Source organism: Aythya fuligula, chromosome Z, assembly GCF_009819795.1.
Source record: "Aythya fuligula isolate bAytFul2 chromosome Z, bAytFul2.pri, whole genome shotgun sequence".
In the NCBI taxonomy this organism is placed as follows: Eukaryota; Metazoa; Chordata; class Aves; order Anseriformes; family Anatidae; genus Aythya; species Aythya fuligula.
In genome coordinates this window covers 23,476,862-23,496,483 of record NC_045593.1, presented here as the reverse complement: position 1 = coordinate 23,496,483, position 19,622 = coordinate 23,476,862, and positions in this window count along the sequence as shown.

Here is a 19,622-nt window from a genome sequence, read left to right as displayed (position 1 = left end):
TTTCATCAAAATGCTAACATTTAGACACTTGTAACTTACCTCAGGCTTGTGACCCGGAGTTCCAATACTCACACCTACACCAAAACCGTAGGGAAGGGAAAAACTGCACAGGTATCTGCAGGAAGCAGGGAGTAAGTAACAAGGGGATGGAAAAGGCAATTCTGACTCTACTAGCCTGCTTAACTCTAGCCCCTGTTCATCCTTCTTTTTAGACAGGATCCTTGACTGCATCCAAGCTCTTTGGCACATCTTCAAAAGTATGTGCTGCATTCCCACGGTGGATGCTATTTTCTGTCACTACAGTAATTTCTTTACTGGAAGCAACCAAGTACAACAAAGGAATCCAGTTGAAGCCAGTGGCAGTCAAAGGAAAAAAAAAACAACAGGAATGAAGCAATGAAAAACTTGTAACATTTAATATATTTTTTCTACTTTCACCTTAGAATTTGAACCTTCATTATTGTCTAGTTTGTATTTCAAATAATCTTCCCTTTACTGCCCTCATAAGATAGCTGCCATTGTCAAGTGTTTTATCCACTGAAAAATGACCTTGGGGCAGGCAGCTCTTGATTCACAGTCTGTAAAATACTTATTTTTATAATACAGCACAGAATAGAAAATCGTCTCAGATTTCTTTTCCATTGTGCTCGTTTAGCAAAAGTTCCAGAAATATTCAGAAGCAGACTGCTGAAAGATATCCTAAGATGTTCAACACGAACCACAGGACAGTGGTCTCTGTCAGCCAGCAAGACAGACAAAACGTGTGTTCACACAGCATTATTGCTGTATATGTTTATGCTGTGTACTGCTAAATGAAGCTAACATTACTGAGAGAGCAGTCCCCTAAATCAGGGGACTGTCTAGTCAGAAAAACAGTTACACGTTGAGATGAAATGTAGAAAGAATCTCAAAAAAAACAGAGTGTGTGTATTAAGAGAATCATCTTTTGCCTGATGAATCTAGAAGATGACTGCTCTAACAGCACTATAGTTTTCCAACTGTGTCCATCTTGCAAAGCTGCCAGCCTACAGAGAAAAAAAGCATTCCAGCTTCTCCAGAGAAAAAAAGGAGTCATTAAAAGTAGGAGAAAGATAATACAGATATCAAAAGAAGTGAGTTTTTTGTACACTTCAGAATATGAAAAGAAAATCCTTAAAGTCTGACAAGACTGCTTTCCATTACCTTGAAGGTATTCCTTTCTTCCTTTTGCTGTCAAAGTCCTAAATCCGACTCAAAAGTGACATTAGGGAAAAGTTTGCAAGGGGCCAGGAGAACAAGCTGCTTCTTAAAACTTTATTCTCACTCATTTTTCTCCTGCCTCCCATTCACGATTCATTTTCACAAGGGTTCCTCTTACATTTCTCTAGGGAAGAGCCACCACTGCACTCCTCACTTCTCCACCAGATGAAGACATCCTGTCATTCAGACAGCACACTCTGGAGCCAGCCTCCCTCCTACGTTCACATTAGCTCTGAAACCACAACTCCCAAGGCTTCACTCATTAAGAAAGAGCTCAGCCAGAATGTTTAAATTTGCTGGTAGGCACACAAAGTGCAGCTTTCTAAACAGACCTAGCTTTACTGTTAAGAACACCACTAACCAAAAAGCAGTACTGAAGAACTCGAGGAGTTTTTACGAATTCATGTTATAGCCAAGGGAAAGAAAAAAACAACCTTAGATTGATTAGGTATGCTGGTCCAGTAACAAGACTGCATTTCAGTTCCACTATCATACAAGCCTAAATAAAATCAATAGTTTGTACCTACACATTCAGAAATCAGAAATAAAGGTTAGTGAGCATATGAGTAGAAAATAAGCTACACTTGGTGAGATGTGGCATCAACATGGAGAACTGTATGAGGACGGATACACTATTTTACATTTGTAAAATATAAGTGTAAATAACTTTTTTTCCCCGAGATCAACTGTACATACTAACACCCAACTTATCCTTGCAGTCATTTGATCTCATTTACAGTCTGAAGCACTATATTCATGCATGAAAGCCAAACCTTTCTCAGGAAGGTTTCCATGGATCCCTCCTTTGCATTACCTAAAATTAATTCCATAATAGCTCCTACCCTACCTTTAATAGCAGTTTGTTTAAAAGCTAAAGCAGAGAAGCTGCAGTCCCCTTTTCACTAACAACTGGAAACTCTTTCACGAGTCAGGCCTAAGCTGTTTGCTTTTGCTTTTCAGGTGAATCGATGTCATTTACTCACACCAACCTCAATTCAAAATCTTGGAGGAAAAAGCCCAAACCACTCAGACAACACAAAGCTCCTGCAATTTGTATATAAAAGCCCCTACTGCACATGAGTTAACACAGTGCCCAGAGACTGGATCGTATCATAGAACAGCTCGGGTTGGAAGGAACCTTAAAGACCATCTAGTTCCAACCCCCCTTCCGCGGACAGGGATGCCACCCACTGCTCCCAGAACAGGGTTTTAGAACTAATGCACAAAATCTGAAGTGCCCACGGTAGAACGGTTTTGGTATGTATCTAAGCAGTTGCAAATACATAATCCTATATTCAAAATGGAGCTGGTGAAGCCTCAAACAAAAGAATTTATCACTACCAGAACTCAGGAGACACCCTTCTGCTCAAGATGCTACAGTCTGAGGTCTTATAGAGACAGAAATGAGATTAGCAAGGAAAGGACTGCTTCAGGAAGAATCAGTACTACACCTGATTACCTACAGCATAAAGCAGAATTATACTAAACACACGTTTCATGAAATGGTTTTCTTCTGCTTTAATCAACATTCACTTGTTTCAGATCTAAGCCACAGAAGCCACATAGCCTCTGGGCACAGATAAGCTTCAGACATACTAAAGAAATAAAACAATTGACATCATAAAGCCCCTTAAAATGACCCAGATTTGTTCATAAGGTTCAAGCACTTTTAGCAGATATTCACTATTACATCAACCGTTCTCAGTTTTAATTGCATAAATTGTGAAGTTATTCATTATTTGAAAACATGGCCACACTTGCAGTTTAACCCAGTTGCATTTAATCACCCATTACCTACTTGTTACACACACAGGCACACACATATAAAGTCTTGTGTAAAAACAGACTTTGTCAAGTATGCAAAAAAATATGAATGCTTGGAGTTCATCTCTCTGATGATTTTTGTTAAAATATATATCTTTAAGTTCTTTTGTTAGAAAGGGGGGGGGGTTAATTATATATGTGTACACCAAATACATAGCCACACATACTGAGCATACATGGCTGAGGAGGCAGGGGAGAAATCACACCTTCAGAGGCAATGAATCAGAGAGAACAAGTTTCGAACCGCAGTTACTAGCACAATTGAAGCTAATGTGCATCTAGGGGATACATTTTTCTTTGCATTTACCATTCCATAACATTATAGATTATAAAAAGCTAAGCCTCAGAAAGAAAGATCAATGTATGTCAGTTCTCTTTGATCTAGTGGTTTACTTCTGCAAGTGAAATCAGATTTAAAAAGCCACAGGAATTTACTACTTTGAAGTATTTTAACTTTTCATTAACTGGAACAGTGGCACTCGATTACAAGACAAATCCAGAAGGCAGACCTTATTTTATTTTTGCAGAATTAAGCTTGTTGTGCAACTACAAGGAAATCCAGTGCTTAATTCAATTTTCAGGTACATGATTTGTTAGTAATACGGAAGTTGTGGGAAATCAAAAGGATACTCCAAATCAAGACAGATGACCTATTTTGCTTTGAAATAAGCAGTGTCGCATCCTCTCTTGAATTCCGAGAAAAGCCAGTAGCAGATTAAGTATATTTTGCTTTCCATGTTTATTCAGCTGAGAAGCATGACCCTGAGCACTGTCCAAATTAGAAAAGGCCATTTTGCCCCTTCTCAAAGGAACTGAGACTAGCTAATGAATACAGGAAAGCAAGAGTCAATCATTCACAACTGTTTGAATAAAATTGGTGACTCCTGATATTGGTATTCTTTAATGTGCTTAAAATGGCAACTAAGCATAAATATAGTGGATGTGCCTAAAGCTAAAAAATGTTTAGCTTTCTTTAACTGTTAACTTGGAAGCAGATCTACTGCTTTGCAGATAATGTGCTAGGAACTCTGTTTTCTGAATGGGAAATAAAATTTTCAAATATTTAGTTTGAAAGATTTAAGCTGACTCTGAGATAAATAATGGAGGAGGATCTTATAAAGTTGCACACACACACACACCCCTTAGAGATTTCAAGGCAATCTATATATAATTTGTATATATAATCTATATATAATTTGTTAATTCTATGCAAGACTTGATCATAGTAGCTAGAGGGCAAAACTCCAGAGAAGGACAAAGAGATAAAACACCAAACACTAACAAACACGCTCTGGCTTAAAAAAGCAAAACAACTCAGAAAAGAGAAACAAAAACTTAGATAACCAAAGTCTGGAAATAAAGTTATTTTTCATGTTTGTCCCCCCCCCTCCCCCTCCCCCCCCCCCTTTTTTTTTTGGGGGGGGGTGGGGCGTGGGGGGGAAGGGTTGTCTTTGAAGTAAGAGCAAGAACAAAAAAATGTTTACTATATTCTCATACTGTAGTTTTTGGTCTCAACCTATTTCGCCACGTGTGCATAAACTGAGGGGCAACAAAAATAATCACCAGTGTAACAGATGTGCTTGTATTTATAACCACAGAAGAAAAAAATCCATAGACAAATGCCATAGTAATGGTCTTTTCAGATTTGCCTAGGAAAAAATGATGTACTGAAAGAACAGCAACAGCAACACTAGTAGGTCTGGTTACATTATAGCTAGCTAGAAGAATATGAAAACATCTAACAAGGAGCAGCCCCAAAACTAGCGAATTATGAAATTGTCTTTGCCTGTTCATAATCTAGTTCTATTTCTGACCGTGTAACATACCCACATACACATGCAAGCATATCAAATATGATCTGATATTTCCATTTTATTATCCAGACACTCAAACACACGCTAAGGGAAGGAAGAGATTTCAGTGGGTCATTTCTTTGTTACTCAAATTAAAGCCCTTCCTTTTGTGACAGGTGGAAGTTTACCATTCCTAAAATTGGTTTTCTCCACGAAGAAGGATCTGAGGTAATGGAGCTTCCTAGAAGGAACTAGGAGATGAAGTACTGTAACAAGTTTCTGAAGACACATTTTTGACTCTCAGGGCAGCTCAAAACCCAAACCATCAGTTTATTCAAGAATGAACCTTCTTCATCAAAAGCAAGTTCTTTTAATCAGAAACCTGGGCAAAACGTGGGGCTTAACCATGGAGATACCACACTGCAGAGCAGCAGTGACTGAACCCTCACAAATACTGAAATTCACAGAGAAATACCCAAAGCCAGAAGGAGCAGTAAATAACAGAAGGTACTTTCTACTTATGCTACCTAAAGGCATCACATCAGAAGCCTTTTGCCAAGCACTGATTGCCACAGTTGCCCCCTGCCTGAGAAGGGAGCACAGCTGACCACAAGACGACTGTGCAGAGGACGTCGACACAGCCAGGGCCCCGATGCCAGCACAGGAAGGCACACTGGTCTGGCTCAGAGACGCAGTCACAGCCGCCCTCCCACTTCCCAGAGCTGCTACCAGCAAGGCACGTGACAATCCTTGGTCACAACAGGCTTTTTCCCAGCACAGGGTCACAAGTCACAAACCATGAAACGCAACAGGAAGGGACGACAAGAAGTTGCTTTTTTATTTAGACAGCAGACAGTTACTTTAAAAAACAACACAGCTCCCCATCCCCTCCTGGTCCCCAGGGAACAGCTGTACAGAGCAGCAGGACAGAGCCTGTCTTCTCCAGCACCTACTACAACTCTACAACTACTACCAAAAAAAAAAAAAAAAAAAAAAAAAAAAAAAAAAAAGATGATATGGGTTGGTAAGGAAGTAGCTTTATGAAGATCTCAGGGGAGAAGAGAGCCAATTTCTAATTACTACGATGTATTCTACAGAGCAGGCTGAAGAGCAGAAAATGGGAAATGAATCAGACCCTGCTCTTCAATGAAAGCTGCTGTTGGTTACCGTCCCTGCTGGTGCCTCTGCAGAAGTCAGAGAGGGGCAATCCTGCACCCACCAAGTACCAGACAGCAGGAAGGCTGGGATGAGGGGAAGCACACAGGCTCAGCAAACACATCTCAAGAAAGAAGCCCAAGCCAATGCTTCAGCAGCAGCAGAACTGACACCTGACATAGGTGGAGTGCCAAAGCAGATGACAAAACATCTTGTGTTAACTAAGTTTATTTTATTATTGAAAATATATCTGTGCTTCACAGACAGGTCCCAGTACACAGCAAGTCTACATGCACTCACTGAATCAAGGAGTGGCAAAGCACCTCGTATGTGCCCATTGGCACATCTAGTTTTACCCAAAATGCGCTGCTTTCGCTATGTTTTGACCATCTACACATACTGTTGGCTGATTTTCAAATTACTGTATCATTAGCTAACAAACAGGATGGCAATCATACCCAACTTTTTAAGTGACAGCAACAAAAGAACACATTTAGCTCCCCTTTACAGATGCTTTAAAGTGTTTTTAGTTTTTATAAAATCCGTGTACACTACAGACTTACAAATACATTTTGGACAAAGTCCATTTTCTTCACAGTTTCAAGAGAATAGCATTTACCAACAGGCTTTAAAATGAACGGTTATACTATTGCCCACTGATATTTATACTAACACACTTTGTTACATATGACAGCTGCGCTATTTAGAAATAATTGATTTCTACTTTCTGAATGGTGATCAGGTATCACCAGGTCAAGTTGCATTGGGATATCAGGTGTATAAGGTTCTTGGGTATCCAAAAGACTGCTCTGCTTCGGTTATTAGGAAACCCATCAGAAAATACTGTCTTTTCCTGCCCCACCTTCAGAAGCGGAAAGGGAGGTGGGGAGGAACAATCGAAGCCTTTCTGCATGGATTATTTCTTTGCCCCAGCTCTGCCCTTTTCCTATTACTCACCCTCATGAGAAAATGTGCATTTCCTGCTCCTGTCAAGGAAGCATGAAGATAGCACAGCTGATGCAGCATGAAGACAGCAGACCAGTGGGAGCAGCAGGAAAAGAGAAAATGACAGAAAAATTCACCAGACCACAAAATATCTTCTCCGGTCATGCAACCCAGCCTCACGTTGCCATAATCTCCATCTTCATTCAACCACAGCATAGTGAGGGCAGCTCTTGAAAACTTCAGCTAAGACTGACCCATAGCTAAAACAACCCATCCCATTTTCCAGCATGCAGAGGCTGTTCAGATAAACAGTCCCTCAAGCAGAGGGATTTTTGAAGCTGCCTTCCTGTGAACCATTTTTGCCAAGGGAAGTACCTCAGGAACTTCAGCCAAGTCCAGATAAATCCTGGAAAGCCTGCAGGTGACCGGGAAGCTGTGGCGTAACCTTTTCTTCTGAAACTTAGCTGAGAGGAGACTGGGCAGGTTCCCAGTCGAGCCCCGCCACTTCTGACTGGTTTGTGCTGACAGCTTTAATTTGAAGTTATTTTATTTGAATCGATACACATCTATGACAAATCCAGGCTACAGAAATAACCACTAGAAATGTCAGTATTTGCCACAGGCCAGAAACTGAGTACATGCCTTCATCCTAGCTGCTGACTACCAACCTCTTACCAAGCTGGCTTTTAAGATGTCTGCGGCAGTATCTTGAGTTACTTTCCTCTTGGTTGATAGCAATCTGCACTGAGGGGTACCTGCAATAATCCCAGCTTTGTTTTTCTTCCCTTCTTCTACCCCACCTCCCTTTCTTGTTTTCAGGGGCATATATGGGGAATGGAGAAACACAAAGCAATGGTCACAGTGGTGGTAGGAAAAGACACTGTAGTTTGATAAGAGAAAACCGTAAAAGCCACGAGAACCTTCCAGCTAAAAGCTTTGTACACACTTTGGTTTCATACTATTTACTCAAATATCAACTACTCCTAAACAAGCTGTTTCAAGCTAATAACAAACATCACTTTTTGATGTTAGCTGCATACTCTTGGGTAACCCATTTATTTTACTGAGATGCGGAACCTAAGTGATGAGAAAAAAAAAACAACAACACATTTTCAAGTCTTAGATGAGCTCACATTCAAAGTTTCTTCCAAGTCCTAATGATTGAAAGACCCCTTCTACTAACTAACACACTAAGAATTTGCCAACTAAAGTCAGTATAAAGAAGACATGCTATGTTTTAAATATTGCCTGAAAGGGGAAAAATTAAAGATTCCATAAAAACAGCTATCAACATTTATATTACACATTTGATGACAACTACATGGAGTCACTTGTAGACACATATCTAGTTTCTCCAGAAAACTACAGTACTCATCACCGAAGGCTTCACACACAGCAAAAGTATGTTGTGTTTGCAGCTAAGACAAAAAATACCTGTTGTGAAAAAAAAGAACCTGAGGCCAGATTCATTTTTATGGGGAATTTGTTCCTCAACAGACATAACATACTAGAATACACTAAAAGTGTATTATGAAAAAAATGGATTTGAAATTTCACTAGTAACTTAAAGTTCAGTTTGTGCACACTGTAAAGATAACATAGGCAAAAATATTAATATCCAGTTAACTTCATTAATACACCAGACAAGAAAATTAGCTATCTGCATTGCTGGGTAGCAGAATCTACACTTTTCATTGGATTCACTATTAAAGTGTCACCTACATGATGCAAGATTATTAGATGCAGCTCCCTGGGTCTCTTGAGTCGCAGTCACCACAGAGAACAGAAACTGTTCTCTAAATTGTTAACAAACACTGCCAAAAGCAGAACTTCAAGTTATGTTGAGAGACCCCAAACCAATGCTATTTGATTTTACTGAAATTTGCTGTTGATCAAGCACAGAAGCTGACAATTACTGTGGGGATACGAACATAGAGCTATCATTCTGAAGTACTGCAAAGCACGCAAGATCAAACTACTGACTTCACTCTTGATCTAGCAACACAGAGGTAATTCATTAGGAAGCTGGGTTGAAGAAACCCCTTCAGCTGAGTACCGTAAGCCTTATGTAGAAAAGATTGCCTTTTAAAATGTGTTCAGGAAAGAATGACATTTAGCTCATTTACAGGGAAAACAACAACTATAAGTTTTTTTTTCCCCACATTTGGAGTTACCTTTAAAAGCTTGACACAGGCAGTATTCCAGGGAAATTTATTCTTTCTGCAATGTCCTGAGACAGTGAAAGTCTCATTAAAAAATGAAACAAGTTTATATTTACAATTTGCCACTGTATAAAACAACTATATAGAAAACTGCATGGAAATGCAGGTATCACACTGTAGAAAACAAATTTGCCCTCAGCTTACATGTGGAAAACGAAGCTGTTTTCTAGCTCAAGTCATCTGCCAGCATCCCCTGCAAGGGGCTTTTTTTTTTTTTTTTTTTTTTTTTTTTCTGAAAACCAAATTCTCTCCTACAACTTTTTAACCAAAAAGCCTCCTACAATTTCCATCAACCCTGTAACACAGAAAGCCAATTTCTTCAATAAAATTGTAAGCTGTGTAAGTATAAATGTTACTTTAATAATTTGATATTTCTTTCCATCAATGCAGCAAAACTCAAATATTCTAGATTATGTTACACCATTTCCTGAAAATTTATATATATATATATATATAATATATAAATATATATATATATATATTTATATATTTATATAATATATAATATATATATATAAAATCTGGTTGACTATGACTAACATCTCTAAAATTTCACTAAAAAAAAAACTCTAGCAAAGTAATCAAGACAGTAATTGCTCTCCCCCCCCTAAAAAAAATAAAGCCTATTCTTCAGTCAGATTTTATGAAACTATTTTGTCCATGAATTTCGGGTACATACAGGCATATTGTACGTGACTAAGTATTGAGACAGACGTGTCTCATCTTGCTCTGTGGGACTGCTGCAGAACTATTTGCTCAAACACACAAAGCAGTGCCCTGTCAGTCTAACACCATTCATAAACTCAGAGGAAGAGAGCAGGAGTGGAAGGCTACTTACAGTGCAGTTGAAATTTAATGGGTCTTTTAGACAGCCATACATACAGTACTGGAGTTCAAAAGGCTAAATGCAAACCAGAATAATCCAAACACAGAGGTGGGTATGCCTGACACATGCTGATTTATTCCATCCATCCAGCTACTTGCACTAACCTATGGAATCAATTAGTAAACGCTCAGCTGAACACACCAAAGGCTAATTTCATACATCAGGGAAGCCATGACGAGCAGGTAGGCTGTTGGACAGTCATGCTCTGTGTGCTGCTGTACAACAGGCAACACGCCACAGCCTCGCTCTTGCTACAAAAGGCACCCTGTGATAAAGCTGGCATCAAGCTGCACTCATGAAAGGAGAAGTCAAAGGTCCCCACCAGTAGGAAGAGACCCTTAAAAATAACAATAATGATCTCAGCCTTGCTATAGCCTTCTAAGAATCCATACGGTTTAAACTCAGATTTCTCCTGATGCTGTTTTAACACAGCCAATGTTGTGTTTTTCTTGTATTATATTACCAGAGGTGAGAAGCTCATTTCCTTTTAAAAGCAAATACTTTTTTTTTTTTTTAATACCATTCACTCCCTGATTAGCATACCTTTTCTGCAAGAAGTGATTGCCTTATAAGAAGTTTATCAGGACAGCAATGCACATTAACTAGTAGTCTCTTCTCACCAAAACAGGAAATTCTCCAAGTTCCCATTTAGAAACAAGCATCTTTTTTCCTACAGTCCATGGCAAATAGCCATAACATGACTAATATGATACGTTACTGAGGCCAATTAGGGAACACAACTTGGTCAAAAAAAGTAAAGCCAAGCCAGTAACAAACATACCATGTACCATGTAATGAGGGACCATTTCATCTTCGTGCATGTTTTTTTGTGTGCAAGTAGTAAGGAGTGCTCGCTGGGGGTGAAGGGGTGTGGGAAATCAAGGCACTCTGAAAGGAACAGATTCACCTTACATTCTTTGTAACTGCACAAGAAGCAAATGGAGGCAGAGTTGGCATTCTAATGAGTTCAGTTTTCAGTGCACACAATCTAACTTGTTATTCTACACTACATACTTAAGCTAGAGATTTGATTTCTGACAGTCCTTACAAAAAAAATCAAATATTGTCATGTGCTTTAAGCACACACTCCAACCAAGTGTCATTTATTTCATTTTGAATTGGCTTGCTTTTTCTGTTTTCAAGTCCCAAGTTCTGTCTACCTTGACTTCAGCAAGGCTTTTGACACTGTTTCCCACAGCATTCTCCTCAAGAAACTGGCTGATCTTGGCTTGGACTGGTGCACACTTCGTTGGGTTAGAAACTGGCTGGATAGCCGGGCCCAAAGAGTCGTGGTGAATGGAGCCAAGTCCAGTTGGAGGCCAGTCACTAGTGGCGTCCCCCAGGGCTCGGTGCTGGGGCCGGTCCTCTTTAATATCTTCATCGATGATCTGGACGAGGGCATCGAGTGCACCCTCAGTAAGTTCGCAGATGACACCAAGTTAGGTGCGTGTGTCAATCTGCTTGAGGGTAGGAAAGCTCTGCAGGAGGATCTGGATAGGCTGCACCGATGGGCTGAGGTCAACTGCATGAAGTTCAACAAGGCCAAGTGCCGGGTCCTGCACCTGGGGCACAATAACCCCAAGCAGAGCTACAGACTGGGAGAGGAATGGTTGGAGAGCTGCCAGGCAGAGAAGGACCTGGGAGTGATGGTTGACAGTCGGCTGAATGAGCCAGCAGTGTGCTCAGGTGGCCAAGAAGGCCAACGGCATCCTGGCTTGTATCAGAAACAGTGTGACCAGCAGGGCTAGGGAGGTGATCGTCCCCCTGTACTCAGCTCTGGTGAGGCCGCACCTCGAGTACTGTGTTCAGTTTTGGGCCCCTCGCTACAAGAAGGACATCGAGGTGCTTGAGCGGGTGCAGAGAAGGGCGACGAAGCTGGTGAGGGGCCTGGAGAACAAGTCCTACGAGGAGCGGCTGAGGGAGCTGGGCTTGTTCAGCCTGGAGAAGAGGAGGTTCAGGGGCGACCTTATCGCTCTCTATAGGTACCTCAAGGGAGGCTGTAGCGAGGTGGGGGTTGGCCTGTTCTCCCACGTGCCTGGTGACAGGACGAGGGGGAATGGGCTTAAGTTGAGCCAGGGGAGTTTTAGGTTAGATGTTAGGAAGAACTTCTTCACTGAAAGGGTTGTGAGGCACTGGAACAGGCTGCCCAGGGAAGTGGTGGAGTCACCATCCCTGGAAGTCTTCAAAAGACGTTTAGATGTAGAGCTTAGGGATATGGTTTAGTGGAGGGCTGTTAGCGTTAGGTTGGAGGTTGGACTCGATGATCTTGAGGTCTCTTCCAACCTAGGAAATTCTGTGATTCTGTAAAATGTTTAATTCCTCAGGAATGGTAATTAGCCATTGGTACTTTTTGCTCATGTAAAAAATGTACAAAGAAAAGACTTTTTAAATAATTTAACTCCCTTCCTGAGCAATGGAAGATATAACTGATTCCCAAATATATTTAATTGAACCTACTGCTGTTTCAAATTCAATTTTTCTTTAATTGGTAACTGCAGTACATGTGAATTATTAACTAGCAATCCCTAAGAACAGGATATAAAATAAAAAGAGAAAAGGCTTCCAATGTAGCTGGAAGATAAACTTGCATTTTTCAAGACATCGTAGAATCCTCCCCCTGTGCAGTGGTGTTTTTTTTTTTTATTTTATTATTATTATTACTCTCCACCTCAAGTTCTGCTGGAAGGTTTCCTCTGAGGAGCTACAGAAATCAGCTTGAGGATGACAGTATTATGGGACTTGCCTCTTCTGAAATGTTAAAGATTTTCTGAAGGGCTACAGGCACAAGAATTTGTACTGTGACTTCCAAAGATGCCAGGCAGTAAGCAAGAACATTTTAAACGCTCCTCTGCTCATGTGTGCAGCTCTGAAGCCAAGAACTGCTTCCTTGCTAGCACAGCATACAGACAGGAACCAGAGAGACTCAGCAATGAACACGAGCATGCACATTAACAGCACAGAGCACACAGGTCTGCGTGTGCATAGCAAGTGGTAACTATTTTCCTACGTTTTTACCTATTACATTCTTGAAATGTTCTTACACTTGTTTCAGCTTTTCTGTGTTTAAAAAAAGGTATTAGTCCACCAGCACGATCCCACTAGCTGCTGTCAGTGTTACAAGCTCTGTTTTATTCCACACCTTACACTACTCAGCATTTGCCTGAAAATGTTGATGAAGACATCAGACTTTGGCAGCCAGCTGGCTTCAATTCAGAACTGGAAACATACCAGCCTTCTTTGCAGAGCTGACCTCTAAAATGCCAAGTGACCAAAATATGTCTGTGGCATTTAACTCTTTTTTTTACCTCCACTTTCTTGGCCAAAGTGCCCAGAGCACACGCAGGTAGCATCCCAATTTTACTGGGCAAGGATCACTTTAGCCGAGGTCCCACATGTCATTTAAAAACAAGTAAAAAAGGTGTTAGTGGCAGAAGGACAACACCGTAGCTCTAACAACATCCCAATACTTAATGCAGAATTTCCTCTGATGCCAGAAAGGTGTAAATTTCTGCAGCTCTTGGTAGGGAAATACTCCCTAAGGCAATGAAATACACATCCAAAACATAAGGCAAGAAATCCCAAAACCTGGGCATATGCATCAACTTAGTGTCCACCAGCCACACATCCTTGGAGCCTCTGTCCAACTCCCCAGGCAGCACCGTCGGTACCCTGCTGCTGCCACCAGGCAGCCCAAGCAGCCACCAGCAGTCCTGGCAAAGCAGCAGGGACAAAACCCAGGCAGGAGGAAGAGCACAAAGCCAAGCTCAACCATCCTCTACCCCAGGCGTAGACATTATCCTACACACTCAGACTTCATACAGAGACTTGCCCTGATTAGGAGAAGAAAGGGAAGCACAGTCTTCCTGCCTATTAAATGAAAACATTTTTAATTAGATAAAATGCTGAAATGTCCTAAGTTCAAGACTTTAAATTTGCTTCCTATCTGGAGCAGCAAGTATCCTGTGAGGAGACTCCTCTTCCCCTCCTACTTCCTCTAAGAAATGTTCATCTTCTACTTAAAGCAACAGGAAATTGTTGAATACTTAGATACTACATATTCTTTTTTTTCCCCTCCCTTCAATTCAGCTCTGACAGTTTTCAGGAGCACAGCAGCTGCTGTTGAGCCACCAGACAGCACAGACATTGGGGAGGCTGTGTCAGATGAACACTTCTTTAGTTCAGGAAGAACCACAGCAACTCATCTGATTAAGAACACAAAACATGATGGGATGTTTTATCTAGGAATTGGCACCCTACATGCAGTGGTCTAATTGACCTTTTTTCTAAGGAAAGAAAAAAATGTATTCTGAACTAAGCTAACACCGGCATTCAGGATTTTAATTCTTCATGTAAGTTGAAAAAAAATGAACCCTCCTTTTCCTCAAAAGACTCACTATTACCCAAAAGGAAAATGATTCAAGTAAGCCCTGTATTCTCTGCTATATCGTAGGTCAGATACTATCATTTTATTATGCTTCAGTCTGCAACTATACCAAAAGAAGTTGCCAAGCCAAACTTCTTTTTAAAAATTTCATATACATTTGTCTAGTAAAACATCTGTTTCCCATTAAGGGAAATAGCAAGCTTGCTTGTGGTACTAAAATAACAATAAAATAAGCTCTGCAAAATAGTCTTGTGCACTGGTACAAAGATTGCCTGAACTATTTTTACCTTGTTTGGGATACAGCAGTGACTTGTGCGCTCGCGGGCTCGGGAACACTGATACAGGGTGCACGTGAAATTCTCCAGTGAAAGCACAGAGCAGCACTTACAACTATCAGCCAAACACAGCCCTGCAAATCAAAGCCAAGAAGGCAGCAAGGCAGGATCCTGTACAACAAAACTCAGCAGACATCCTCATCTGCAAGGCAGGAAGAGGAAATATAAAATATGCCCATAGGTCAGCCTCAGTGAAGATATGGTAGTTATCCTGGAAGGGGACATCAGTCATGTGTTAGGGGCAGAGGAGCTGAGGGGTGCTCCTTTTAGAACTCCATTCCTCAACTAAATCAAAAAATTTTAAATAAATAACATGCTTTAGAAAGCCATCTACTTCTCTTGATTACATGAAAAACACCCATCCAACACTTGCTAGACAGAACAGAAAACCATCTTCCTTGGTAAATGTAAAAAGAGGGAAACATTTCATTTCTGTCACATACAGTTTTTTAAAAAAATGAACATATTCTCCACCACAACACTTCAAAGGGCTCACTCACTAGCCTATTCTCAGCTAACCTGCCACAAAAAAAATAATTCCTGTTATGGATCTTCTGTACAGAACACAACAGCATATTAACCCCAAAAGGGAGAGGAAGGGGCAGAACAGAGCCAATTAGCCCCCTCAAAAGGCATGCCAGGCCCTAAAACCACATCTACTTCAGAATAAACCTTGGCCTTTCTGTTGGAGAAGCATCATCCTGCTCTCAGACTAGATGCATCCCTCTACACAGAACAAAATCCAAGTTATCTCTGTATTACAATCCAAGGGGGAGAAAGAACACACTGCGTTGGGGGAAGAGGAGAAACTAACACTGCAGGAGACGTTTGAATTTGGAAGAGAAGGGAAATATAATGAAAGCACGGCCACTCTGCAGTAGACTGCACTTGTTTCTTCTTCCCTTTGGAAATCCACTGTGATTTGGGGGGCTCTAAAGAACGGGGAAAAAAAAAAAAAGAATGCCTTTTGAGGGTAAATGCTTCAAACCCTCATACCCAAGCTTCTGAAATGAATCAGCTATAATCAACACTAATATTTTACTGAGAGTGGAATTGCTGGTAGAAATTAGTCCGCATAAATCACATCCCAGGCTTAGAAAGGATGGGAAGGGGAATTACAATTTTCACTTTTTACAATGCTCATGTAAGATAATATTTCTAAAGGGGTCTTTGCAATTTTCCCTTTAACTGCAAAGCCCCAGGAAACCTCATAACCATCTTTTAAACTATGCACATAAATATACTTTAAAGCCAAAAATTGACGTCTACATAGATGAATCAGAGTATCATTTTCTGCCATGAATGACTGTTTTACAAAATTGCAACCAAATGTTTTCCTGGTCCCCAGTAATTTAAAACTTAGTCATCATATTTAGATTATGCATTGGTCATTAAAGTATCTTTTGTCTTAATTCTATAAATCTTGAGGGATACATTAAGAAAATCCTGAAGACATGCTGCATATTTTTTCAGTTCAGTAATTTAACAAGCACTGGGTCCTTCCAGGTAAACAGATGAATATTTTCACTGAGCACAATAATTACCCTGTGATTTCATTTTCCTACACAAGTATTCCTTTTAAGTTACTTAGTTCTGCTGAAAAATTGAAAGGTTAAATTTAACTGCTGCTCAGTATGCACTGAACAGTATTTTGGCATATGATCACCTATTGTGCCCAACTAAGCATCACAGAAATAGTCTCACTAGATTCTGTGCGATATTGTAACTTGAAATGATTTTGTGGCCAGTTATATCAAAACATTATAGTTTCAGAAATCCATTCAGCCAAGGACTGGGGGGAATCACAGAATCACAGAATTTCTAGGTTGGAAGAGACCTCAAGATCATCGAGTCCAACCTCTGACCTAACGCTAGCAGTCCCCACTAAACCATATCCCTAAGCTCTACATCTAAACGTCTTTTGAAGACTTCCAGGGATGGTGACTCCACCACTTCCCTGGGCAGCCTGTTCCAATGCCTCACAACCCTTTCAGTAAAGAAGTTCTTCCTAACATCTAACCTAAAACTCCCCTGGCTCAACGTTAGCCCATTCCCCCTCGTCCTGTCACCAGGCACGTGGGAGAACAGGCCAACCCCCACCTCGCTACAGCCTCCCTTGAGGTACCTATAGAGAGCGATAAGGTCGCCCCTGAGCCTCCTCTTCTCCAGGCTGAACAAGCCCAGCTCCCTCAGCCGCTCCTCGTAGGACTTGTTCTCCAGGCCCCTCACCAGCTTCGTCGCCCTTCTCTGCACCCGCTCAAGCACCTCGATGTCCTTCTTGTAGCGAGGGGCCCAAAACTGAACACAGTACTCGAGGTGCGGCCTCACCAGAGCTGAGTACAGGGGGACGATCACCTCCCTAGCCCTGCTGGTCACACTGTTTCTGATACAAGCCAGGATGCTGTTGGCCTTCTTGGCCACCTGAGCACACTGCTGGCTCATATTCAGCCGACTATCCACCATCACTCCCAGGTCCTTCTCTGCCTGGCAGCTCTCCAACCACTCATCTCCCAGCCTGTAGCTCTGCTTGGGGTTATTAATAACAACAACAAAAATCACCTACAGCAGTTCATAAAATGCAAGTTGCTAAGAGCCACCTGAACACGCTGTGCTGGTTTCATGTAGCAAGGGCTTGGTAGCTGAGTGCTGTGGGGTGGCCTCTGTGAGCAGAACCCAGCAGCTGCCCCATGTCAGAGCAGAGCCACTCCAAAAGGGACCCACTACTGGCCAGAGCCAAACCAGACAGAAGCGCTGGCTGGGCTGCTGGGAGAACAGATTGAAGAAGGGGGGGAAAAAATGCTATTCAACAGCAGGGAGAGAGGAGCAGCAGCATTGCAGCCCCCCAGGTGAGTGCAGCAGGAGGGCAGGAGGTGCTGCAGGCAGGCAGCAGCAGTTCCCCTGTGGGCTGTGCAGGGAGAGGCCCCTGGTGGAGCAGGCTGTCCCCCTGCAGCCCATGGGTCCCACATGGAGCAGATCTCCACGCTGCAGCCCCCCCATGGGTGGAGGAGCCCCCGGTGGAGCAGGTGGATGTGGCCTGGAGGAGGCTGTGGCCCATGGAGAGCCCCCGCAGGAGCAGGCCCCAGGCCGGAGCTGCAGCCCGTGGAGAGGAGCCCACGCAGGAGCAGGGGGTCTGGGGGGAGCTGCCGCCCACCCGTGGGGGACCCGTGCTGGAGCAGTTTGCTCCTGGGGGATGGATGGACCCCGCGGTAGCAGGGATGTTGGAGCAGTGAGGGGAAGGTGTTTTTAGTATGTTTTTAGCTTCTCATTGCTCTAGTCTGTTAGTAGTTGGCAGTAAATTACATTAATCTCCTTTACACCAAGTGTGTTTTACCTGTGACAATAATTGCCAACGGATCACCTTTTATCACCATTTCTTTCCCCCGTCCTTCTGAGGAGGGGGACGTAGCAGCATGGGTGGAGCTTAGCTAGCCACCAACACGATGCCACCACACATGCTCAGGCTAAAGACATATTCCAAAAAGTCTCTGCTAAACACAGCAACCTAAGATATACTTCCCTTCCCCAGTTAGCACAGCTGTAAAAGCTCTCCTCTCCCTGTTCTCCATCACCTCTCACTTGCTCAGCAGTCAATTGAAGTACCTCAAAACACCTGCAATGTTGCTCACCTTCACTACATGAGGAGCTACGCACAGGAAGACACCTTCCTCATTCTGCTTGCGTGAAGTTAAACAGCCTGTCACCACAAGCTTCGTGCCCCACAAATACAGAATTTAATCTTAAAATAAAGGCAGCAGGTGACAGGTAAGACCACATTCAAAACAGAATATGTCCATTTCATCATGGCCCTTTCTAATAAATAGGGACACAAAATAGCATTATTTTTTTTTGATCCTGCATTATTTCCATTGGTGGCATTCAAAATAGTCTCTCCTTTCTTGGACATTGTACACATATCAGGTTCACTGCTTGCTTTTTACAAATCTACAATATTAAGACATTCCCTTTATTACAATGGAAACAACCATTTTATCAATACAGATCAAAGTGGCAAAATAATTTGACCAGAATTTGTGTACTTGAGTTTCCATGAGCTAATTTGACTGACAAAAATGCAGTAAAATCTGTATTGGAAACTTAAGAATCAAAGCAGGACTTTCTCCAGTTCCAGGGAAACGCTTAAATCATAAGTATCTGTATAAAGAATAATTAAGCAATAAACAGATTAAAAGAACTTAATACAAGCTTAATTCTCCATGCATTCTTTACGAAGTCTGCCAAAAAGATGGAATGATGAAAATCTTTTTCATTTCATTAACAGTAAGATGGAATTCATTTTAAAAGTTGAAAAAATTAAACATTTTCGGGGCTTATTTCCTCTTTAATGCTGGAAAATAATTTGCATTGATAATGTGAATCACTATCTCTGGTCTTAATCCACTTCATGCATGATGGGAAAGAATCACATTACAGGAAAGCATCTATTCTTCCATTCTCCAGCTCCTGTGTACTAAGCAAAAACTATCTAGCAAGGAAGTACTTAAAACTAATTTTTACAAAGGCCACTTCTTCGGCACACTGTAGTGAAGGGGAAGAACAACATTAAAACATAGTACTAGCGATTTAGGATGTACTATGTCCTGGATATTATACATCAGAATGCCCTGAATATGCTCAGAATACTAAAATAATGCTCACTAAGGCAGCTTTTACTACTTGCTTAAAAAATCACACACAACATCTCTACAGTTAAGATTTAGGTTTTATATAACAGTCTACTCCACTTAAAGTTTTTAAAAGTTAGTTCACAAAATGTACCGTTTCAATCTTTACACTGGGCAAGGAAAGCTAATTTGGAGACCATTTACACAGGTTGTTTGC